We start from the raw sequence: 10,570 nt of genomic DNA, 5'->3' as shown, positions 1-10,570 counted from the left end.
GAATATAATTACACCCCCCAATTTAGTCCAATTTAGATTGAAAAAGAAAAAGAGGTAAAGACAAATAGTCTTCTTCACAATATACATATTTTGTTTTGAATTTTGAATGCGGTAAAGCAATTCCTAGAGAAAGAATAGAAACAAGCAAAAAGACTTTTTCATCCCTTTTTCATTATACCTAACCTAATTGCCAGGAATAATTTGTTCTTTTACAAATTTGATGTTGATAAATCCACAGATCTAGAAATTCATTTCGGACACTTGAACCTTCTCAAACTGTTTCTTTTTAAGAACCAAAAAGATTTGTGCAAAAACAATAGATGCCAAGAAGAACAAAAGACCTTGGACGCGTAGTGGGTCTTGAAGTACTATTTCTGCATCCCCCTGACCAAATCCACCCACATTAGGATTAATTGTTAATGGTTGATCGAGTTTGATAGATTCACCTCTGAAACAAGAAGTTCTGGTCCTGGGGGATAATATCAACCACTTGATGTCCATCCAAGGCATCCGTTATGGTTATTTCGTACCCCTTTTCTTTTCGTATGATTTTGCTTACTATACCTGTTGCCGTAGCATTATAAACAGTATTGTTACTTTTGTTCCTGTCGGGGATAAATCTGGCCCCCTTCCCCTGTTTCCGCCTACGTATATGGGATATTTTAAGAAATGAGCATCCTTATTACTAGCAGGGTCTGGGGGAAAGAATAGGAAAAGGTGATTTCACCATATTTTTTACCAGGAACAGGACCTATCACAAGAATATTTTTCTTAGTGGGCGGTAGTTCTGAAAAGACAGATTGCCTATCTTTCTTTCATCTCAAGAAATACGATCTGTAGGCGGGGCTAACTCAAACCCTCTGGTAAAATAAGAACAGCACCCACATTCAAAGCCCTTTCTTACCATTAGCAAGAACTTGTTTCAGTTGCATATCATAAGGAATTCTAACAACCGCTTCAAATACAGTATCAGGAAGTACCGCTTGTGGAACCTCAATATCCACGGGTTTATTCGCTAAATGGCAATTGGCATATACAATACGCCCAGTTGCTTCTCGTGGATTTTCATACCCTGCTGCGCAAAATGGGATATGCATTTGAAATGGAAGCCCCGTTATTATATAGATCATGAGCGATACGGAAATGGATCGAGTAATCTCTCCTTTATCCAAGAAAAAGTATTTAGTTTGCATGGTCCAATCATTGATCCTGAAAATTTCTATAATAAATTAGGTAGGTCACTAGTATAGTTCCCCAGCCACGATTCTGCTATTTACTTTTACTGAAAACTGAAAAAAATGACTGAAACAGAGGAGAAATTGTATTCTCCTGATGGGTAGAAAGAGTAAAGTAAGTACGACTTGCATGCTTTGCTTATCTCGAAAGTAAGAAAAAGATTCTAATTGAATCCAGAATCATTTTTCAGTCATTCATTGAATGATAACAACTACAAGTGACGGAGATACACGATTTAAATAACGAAAGATCCAATATTTTAAAATTGTATCTAGAATGACTGGAAAAGTAGAAACAAGACCAGATATAATTTGATCATTATGAGCAAATCCAAAATCTTGTATATAGAGCCAATCATTAGTTCCCAACTGTGGGCGAATGAAATCCTATACATAAATCTGTTAATAAAAGAATAGAAAAGCTTTATTGTGTCGCTTAAATTATATAGGAATTTTGAACCCAAGAGTTAAGAATAAGAAGTTCTTCATTCCCCAAAATAGAATAACCACTTAGAATAACGAAACAGATTAGATTGGTCGAGAAGTGCAAAATCGTATGGATATGATCCTCATTGTGCAGCTTTGATCAATTGGATCGTTTCTTTTGGATTCCTATACGAAGCTTTTGTAGATGTGTTTCGGGTATTCTTTATCATTTCGTCCAACAGGAAGAGTTCTTCTACTTCTATGAATTGTTCTAGAATACTCTTTTCTTGAATATCATTCAAAAAGTTTCGGGATTGCCTAGTATCCCACCAATTAGTAATCCAAGATTTCAGACTTTATTAAATGAGAGAGAGATCCACCAGGCAAAAATACTATAGATGCAAGATATAGAAGGGGAGTGAATTCTTTTTTGCCATTTTTTCATCTGTGAGTTGTTAATGAACCCACCTCATTCGTTGACTTTATGTGATCTAATCTTTCTATCAAGCATGCCTTTCATTATATTATAAAAGTAGGGGCCCATGAATCTATTCTCTGTTTTTTTTGATTCAGTGCTTAGCCCTGAATCTAATTGAATCTAAAAAGAATACAGAATATAGAAAATAAGAATCCACTTTGAATTCGAATGAAATATATATATTATTGTTATATTGTTTTTGTTTCCATATATCACAATTGATCAAATTCGAAGCAATTGCCCTATTTTGATAACTGCCTGAAAGAACCGCTTCAAATAATAAAGATTGTTCTATTTAGATTTTGAGATGAAGGAGCGCCCTGTCTATATCAAGATCGCAATCAAATATGTCGAAAATTTTCGCGGGTTATCTAAACTATATATAGTCTAGAGTCCAGCAATAATTGAAAAAAAAATTAGGAAAAATATTATGCTGATCAAAAATGAGTGACAAAAAAAGACAGAAAAGTTATCATTACGTTTATCATTATGTTATAAGAAAGAAATCCACTTGTTTAGTTCTTTAGCTCTTAAGGGAGCACAAAAGAAAGGATAAAAGGGGAGGGGCCGATTGAGAAAAGAAAAGTAGAGAAAATTTACAAGATATGATCTATCTGTATCTAACGTATCAACTCCAAATATTGCAAATAAAAAGGAAAGTCTTTATTTGATTTGATATATGAGATGAATCCAGTATTTCGATTTCTTTGCTTATTTTGTTACTGAATTGTTGAGCGGTTTTACATTTACAGACGCATAAAAACTATTTTGTGGACAAAAAAAACTGTTTTTTTATGTTATGACTCTTCCGTATACGTCCGCTTTGGTTTGAATGGGCATTCTGAAGAAACTTCAGTTTAGTTCTGCTATAGAAAAAAGAGGATTCTTGGATTGAGCTTTTTCCTCCCGGCGAGAAAGCTTTTATTCTGCAATTCATTTCAAAAGACTTCAATCGGTACACGCAAAAAATAGGCCAATTCAGCAGCTTTTTGTTCAATTTCGCGCGGAGTCAAATTCTCATCAGTACGAGTCAAGGGAACGGCCCCTGGGCCTCTGATTTCCATATAAAGGACACGACGAGCATAAATACCCTTTAACTTCTATTCTGATGGACTGAATATCTTCATAAGGAATCGTAGAAAGATGCGACGATTTTTTCCAGGAAAACCCCAACGAAAATACAGACTATTCCTCCTTTCTATCGAATCGATCATAACCACTGCCTACATTCCAAAAAATTGTGCACCACAAATAGGAACTAATAAAGAGGCCTGCGATCCCATAGAAAGACATCACGATTCCTTGTGGAAAAAACTATTTGCTGAGACGGAAATAAAGATATCAAATTCCTACCAAGATAACTAGAAGTTCCAACTAATAAAAACCCAATGAACCAAAAAAGGATAAAGGCCCAGCAAAATTGCTTGTTTTCGAGATCCCACTATAAATTCTATCCATATAGATTCTGATCGCCAACTCATACATACTAGATCCAGTTGCATTTTATTCGAATTGAGAGAATAACCAAAAAATTCGACTTTACTTTTTTTTGTTTCCGAAGTAACTCTCATCAACTAGTACTATTTTGATATGAACTTTAGAAGGAATTCATCAAATTGCTTCGATCTAAAATCATCCCTTTATATGATCGCCTATACGGATCTACTAGATATATAGACTTTAATTTCATACATCCGTTCGGTACCGATCCACTTGCTATAATTCATTTAACCCTATACCATGTTTACGTATGCATAAGAGGGCTTTTTCATTTATGTTCGGTTCGGGTAAGCTGATGTTATACAATATTCTACTAAATAGGTATCCATGACATCTAAGTCTTGAAAAAATAGATAAGATTTGGTCTTGGCCCCATCGAATCTAAAAAAATCTTAGTTTTTTGAACATACAAAGATAAAGAAGCCATTGCAATTGCCGGAAATACTAGGCCTACTAAAGGCACAAAAATAGAGGAAAAACTGCTGAAAGTTGTCATAAAATGGGTACTTTCAATTTAATATTTGTACCTGTTATTGTTATATTGTTTAGTTAGAAATATATCTTATAACGATTATATTATAATTCGTATATTATACTAATTATATCTAAATACTAAGTATATCTAAGCGAATCTATATATCTAATAGATATCTAATAAGTGCAAGGAATGTAGAATTAAATAAAAGGACTTGCCCATCTTTTTAAATCAAATAAAATAGATGTATATGATAAGATAATCCACTTTCTTTATTATCTTACTTTATTCTTACTTTTCTTATTATTCTATTGTTCTTGTCTTCTAATTTGCATTTTTGAATTTAATAAAGAAAGAGTTTATTACAAATTGTCGAAAGATTCGATTCGTTAGAATCCGATCCAAGAACAGGGATTATTAGTAAAAATAGAATTTTCGGGAGATATAGAAAGATGCAAAACTCTATATTTCTATTCTATTTTTTCTCTATTTAAATTCTATATACATACGCAATAGAGGAGGATAAAATTGTTTTATTTGTCTCTCCAAATTCGAATTTCATTTCACAGAAGGAAAAATTCGCTTTTTATCTTGTTGCTAGAGGTTTACTCATTAGTAATATCGGATAATGATAATAATAATTATCCACATAATTTGTTTTTCGACAATTCCTTTTTTTGTCACAAAGTCAAAGCCCATTACGCGGGCTTTGACTTTGATTCTGATAAACTAACTAACTACCTTTTCACTACAAATAAAAAATTTCACTTAAGACTCTACTTGATTGAATTTGATTCAAAGGAAAACCGTGGAGCTGAAACTAACTCACCAGAACACCTTTTGAAGGATTACGTGGTACGATTGGATCGAATAAACCCTTATGGAATAAATATTCAGCCGCCTGTGAACCTTCCGGTATTGTTTTATTCAATGTTTGCTCAATTACTTTTTACCCGCAAATGCAATATAGGTATTGGGTTCAGCAAGCAATGATATCCCCAACATACCAAAACTCGCAGTCACTCCACCAGTAGTAGGAGATGTAGAATTGATACATAAAATAACTTTTATTTGATTGATAATCATATAAAGCGGAAGATATTTTAGCCATTTGCATCAAGCTCAAACTTCCTTTCTTGCATGCGTGTTCCTCCGGAAGCACACACTAGAATAAGAGGTAAAAATTATTGGTAGCATATTCGATCAAACGGGTGATTTTCTCGCCTACTACAGATCCCATACTCCCCCATAAACTGAAAAATCCATAATCCCTGATTGCTATAGGAATACCGTTTAGTTGACCCGTGCCTGTTTGAATAGCCTCAGTTAATCCTGTCTTTCTTTGATAAAAATCAATACGATCTTTATAAAGCTCTTCTTCAGACTGGAAATTCAATGGGATCCAGAGAGATCATGTTCTTCATCCATAGGACCTCAAGTGCCTGGATCAATCGAAAGTTCGATTCTATCTGAACTCCTCATTTTCAAATGATATCCACATTGTTCACAAATATTCATTTTGAATTAAGCGATTTCTTATAATTTACTCCATAACAATTTTCGCATCTGCATTGAACCCACAAATCCTTGTATAGATCGAGATCATTAGAACTTTCTTTTAGAGTTAAATCATTACCATTTTCACAGAGTTATTATATCGAAATTTTGCCTTCACTACTATTTCCACCTTCGCCGCAAATGTAATTATAAATATAATTATCATTGGAATTGTCACTACCTACTTAAAATGGAACTATCAATACAGATTTGAGAACGAAGATAAGAGTCAATACAACTATTAATGTGATTATTCCAACCACAGTTAGTATCATTATCATACAAGTTAAAATGATAGTGGGCTCATCATTTTTGATCCATTATTCATATAACTAGAATTATGATAACTATAAAAAACTTTCTAGTTCACTCAAAAAGAATGATCATTGTTAAGCTCAAAAATTTGATTTTCACTATCAAAATATATGGAATAACGGTCCTGATTACTATCCCTAATTAAAAGGGTGTCATCAGAAATGAAATTCTGAATGTCTTTGACGTCAACTAAAATGATCAACCTTACTGTAATAACTAGAGCTGTCACTACAATCATGAATGTTTTTATCCGTATCATTTCTAGTCGGGTCTTCGTTTACAGTAGTATTTTCAACAGGACCAAGGCGGCTATCCATTGATTTACTTTAGCCCACATCTGTATTCTAATTCTCCTTAGACAAGATCAAATTGAACCATGATTTTCCATAGAGCTTTGCCTCTATTTCCATGAAAGTACAGTAGATGAATAGTCATTCTGATGAAAAATCAATTGAATATTTTATTTCCTATCAGAATACGTATACTAGATACAATCACTAGGGTTATTAACGAACAATGAGTGAATATTGAAAGAAACGATTCTCTTTGTGAGAACCTAGAGTAGCAGTTCATTATATATGATAGGATAGAGCTTCTTTTTCTTTTGAATTAGAAATATCAATTTTCAATTAGAAATAGTGATTTCCCCATGTTGTGTAAAATCCGCACTGAAAAATTGAAAAGAAATTTTTTCTCCTATCAAGAACCTTTTCGTAAAATCTCGTCTACTAATACAATAAGTTTCTATTCCAACACGGAGCCAAAAGGACAAACATACAGGATGGGTAGAAGAAGTTGTGATGCTTGGCTCGATCCATGATCCGAAACCGTGGTATAGGATAGAAAAAGAATACATCCAATCCTAAGGATCCATATACATAGGATTAATTATGGACCCAGGAGAAAATTTGAGTTGTGTTTAGTCTTTTATTTTGTATTTAAGATCTTGTATATCTAGATAAAATATATCTATCAAAAATATAGATAATAGAATCGGCTCAATCCTTTTAGTAAAAGATTGGGCCGAGTTTAATTGCAATTCAACAAACCGACAGTAATTACTGGATTACAAAGTATCCATTGCTTCGAATTCAAATTTGATTTATGAAGCTGGTTTATCTCATTTTTCCACTTTATCTAATTTATCCACTGCGTCGAATTCAAATTTGATCGCCTTCCATATTCACAAGCAGCAGCTAGTTCAGGACTCCATTTGCTAGCCTCGCGGATAATTTCATTACCTCGCGTAAGCAAGGTCACGTCCCTCATTACGAGCTTGTACACATGCTTCTAAAGCTACTCGATTAGCTACAGCACCGGTGCATTTCCTCAAGGGTGTCCTAAAGTTCCTCCACCGAATTGTAGTACGGAATCATCTCCAAAGATCTCGGTCAGCAGGCATATGCCAAACGTGAATACCCCGGAAGCTACGGGCAGAACACCTGGCATAGAAACCCAATCTTGAGTGAAATAAATACCACGGCTTCGATCTTTTCAATAAAATCATCACGTAGTAAATCAACAAAGCCCAAAGTTATGTCCTTTCTCCTTCAAGTTTACATACTACTGTACCAGCGTGAATATGATCTCCACCAGACATACGTAAAGCTTTAGCTAGCTAATGAAAGTGCATACCATGATTCTTCTGTTTCATCAATAACTGCGTGCATTGCGCGATGGATGTGAAGAAGTAGACCATTATCTCGGCAATAATGAGCCAAGCTAGTATTTGCGGTGAACCCACCTGTTAAGTAGTCGCATTACGATAGGAACTCCCACCTTCTAGCACACATGGCCCTTTTGATCATTTCTTCACATGTACCTGCAGTAGCATTCAAGTAATTCCCTTTGATTTCACCTGTTTTAGCCTGTGATTTATAAATTGCTTCGGCACAAAATAAGAAACGGTCTCTCCAGCGCATAAATGGTTGGGAGTTCACATTCTCATCATCTTTGGTAAAATCAAGCCCGCCACGTAGACATTCATAAACTGCTCTACCGTAGTTCTTAGCGGATAACCCCAATTTAGGTTTAATAGTACATCCTAATAGGGGGCGACCATACTTGTTCAATTTATCTCTTTCAACCTGGATGCCATGAGGCGGGCCTTGGAAAGTTTTAATATAAGCAGTAGGGACTCGCAGATCCTCTAGACGTAGAGCGCAGGGCTTTGAACCCAAATACATTACCCACAATGGAAGTAAACATGTTAGTAACAGAACCTTCTTCAAAAGGTCTAAAGGGTAAGCTACATAACATATATATTGATCTTCTTCTCCAGGAACGGGCTCAATGTCGTAGCATCGCCCTTTGTAACGATCAAGGCTGGTAAGCCCATCGGTCCACACGGTTGTCCATGTACCAGTAGAAGATTCAGCAGCTACCGCGGCCCCTGCTTCCTCAGGCGGAACTCCGGGTTGAGGAGTTACTCGAAGGCTGCCAAGATATCAGTATCTTTGACTTCATATTCAGGAGTATAATAAGTCAATTTATACTCTTTAACACCAGCTTTGAATCCAACACTTGCTTTAGTCTCTGTTTGTGGTGACATAAGTCCCTCCCTACAACTCATGAATTAAAATTCTCGCAACAACAAGGTCTACTGATATAAATGAGGAGTTAATGAAACCTTTTCGAAGAAATCTTTCAAAAAATTATCAACGAATCCGAAAGGTTCCTTATTAGACCATGGTATTTGATTCGCCAAATACATCATTATTCTATATTCTTTCATATGTATGGCGCAACCTGATCCGTGTTTTTCAAGTTTATAATTCCTTACTTTTTTTTGAATCAAAATTCTAAATGCAAATGAAATAAATGAAATAGAAATAGATAAGAAATAGATAAATAATATAAAATAATACTAATATATATTAGAATATATATATAATAGAATAGATAAATATATAATAGAATTAATATTCTAACATCTAATATAAATTATATATTATAAGCTCAATAAAATAAGAAATTCACCCTTGACAGTAATATATGTTGTATATGTAAATCCTAGATGTGAAAAACAGGCGTAATTCGGCCCTGAAATGAAAAAAGGAATATAGATGGAAAAAGGGGAGAGGTTGGACGTAAAGTAAAAAAATCGATATGCTAAAATAAAATATGAAATGAAATTGAAACAAGGCTAATGAGATAGAAATAAGGAATCATAAATAGAGTTCGTTCGAATTCCATAGATAATATGGATGGTGTTGTTTATAATGATGGACAAATGAAAGACTCTCCCAAAATTTTTTATTTATCCACTTCCTATTTTGAAAATAGGTTGGTTGAACTTAAAATTCCTTCATTGAATAAGGAACCAATCCAATTGGTATGCACTTGAATTGATGGGACCAACGAAATCGAGCGCTAACCCCATTTCTTATTGAATTAACCGATCAACCTCCTGTCGAAGATTTATTTTGTATTAGATAATTTTGGAAAAAATTGACATATTTCACTTATTATGAAAATAAATCCTACTACTTTGTTCCTGGAGTTTCCACGCTTGAAAAAGAAAATCTGGGGCGTATTTCTCAAATCATCGGTCCAGTACTGATGTAGCCTTCTCGGGCAAGATGCTTAATATTTACAACGCCCTAGTAGTTATAGGGTCAAGATACCGCCGGTCAACAAATTAATGTAACTTGTGAGGTACAGCAATTATTAGGAAATAATCGAGTTAGAGCTGTAGCTATGAGCGCTACAGATGGTCTAACGAGAGGAATGGAAGTGATTGACATGGAGCTGTTTTAAGTGTTCCAGTCGGCGGAGCGACCTTTAGGACGAATTTTAATGCTTGGGGAGCCCAAGTTGATAATTTAGGTCCTGTAGATACTCGCACAACATCCCCTATTCATAAATCCAGCGCCTGCTTTCATACAATTAGATACAAAATATTCTATTTTTGAAACAGGAATTAAAGTAGTCGATCTTTTAGCTCCTTATCGTCGTGGAGGAAAAATCGGACTATTTGGGGGGCTGTAGGTAAAACAGTACTCATTATGGAATTGATCAACAACATTGCCAAAGCTCATGGGGGCGTATCCGTATTTGGCGGAGTAGGTGAACGGACTCTGTGAAGGAAAATGATCTTTACATGGAAATGAAAGAATCTGGAGTAATTAATGAACAAAATCTTGCGGAATCAAAAAAGTGGCTTTTAGTCTACGGTCAGATGAATGAACCGCCAGGAGCTCGTATGAGAGTTGGATTGACTGCCCTCAATTATGGCGGAATATTTCTGAGATGTTAATGAACAAGACGTACTTCATTTATAGACAATATCTTCCGTTTTGTCCAAGGATCCGAAAGTATCTGCCTTATTGGGTAGAATGCCTTCCGCTGTGGGTTATCAACCCACCCTTAGTACGAAATGGGTACTTTACAAGAAAGAATTACTTTACCAAGGAGGATCCATAACTTCTATTCAAGCAGTTTATGTACCTGCGGATGATTTGACCGACCCTGCCCCTGCCACAACATTTGCGCATTTAGATGCTACTACCGTACTATCAAGAGGATTAGCTGCCAAAGGTATTTATCCAGCGGTAGATCCTTTTAGGACTCAACGTCCATTAT

The 10,570-nt window shown here is 35.1% G+C and overlaps 3 pseudogenes; 1 reads left to right on the top strand and 2 right to left on the bottom strand.

The window, feature by feature from the left end:
• Positions 1-213: 213 nt before the first annotated feature.
• LOC128289180 (uncharacterized) lies at positions 214-6,303 on the bottom strand (annotated as a pseudogene).
• Positions 6,304-6,979: 676 nt separating this feature from the next.
• On the bottom strand, positions 6,980-8,586 carry LOC128289179 (ribulose bisphosphate carboxylase large chain-like; annotated as a pseudogene).
• Positions 8,587-9,455: 869 nt separating this feature from the next.
• LOC128289178 (ATP synthase subunit beta, chloroplastic-like) lies at positions 9,456-10,561 on the top strand (annotated as a pseudogene).
• Positions 10,562-10,570: the final 9 nt, after the last annotated feature.

Source organism: Gossypium arboreum, unplaced genomic scaffold (assembly GCF_025698485.1).
Source record: "Gossypium arboreum isolate Shixiya-1 unplaced genomic scaffold, ASM2569848v2 Contig00587, whole genome shotgun sequence".
In the NCBI taxonomy this organism is placed as follows: Eukaryota; Viridiplantae; Streptophyta; class Magnoliopsida; order Malvales; family Malvaceae; genus Gossypium; species Gossypium arboreum.
Note: the sequence above shows the minus strand (reverse complement) of the source record. Positions and strands in the feature narration are given on the sequence as shown.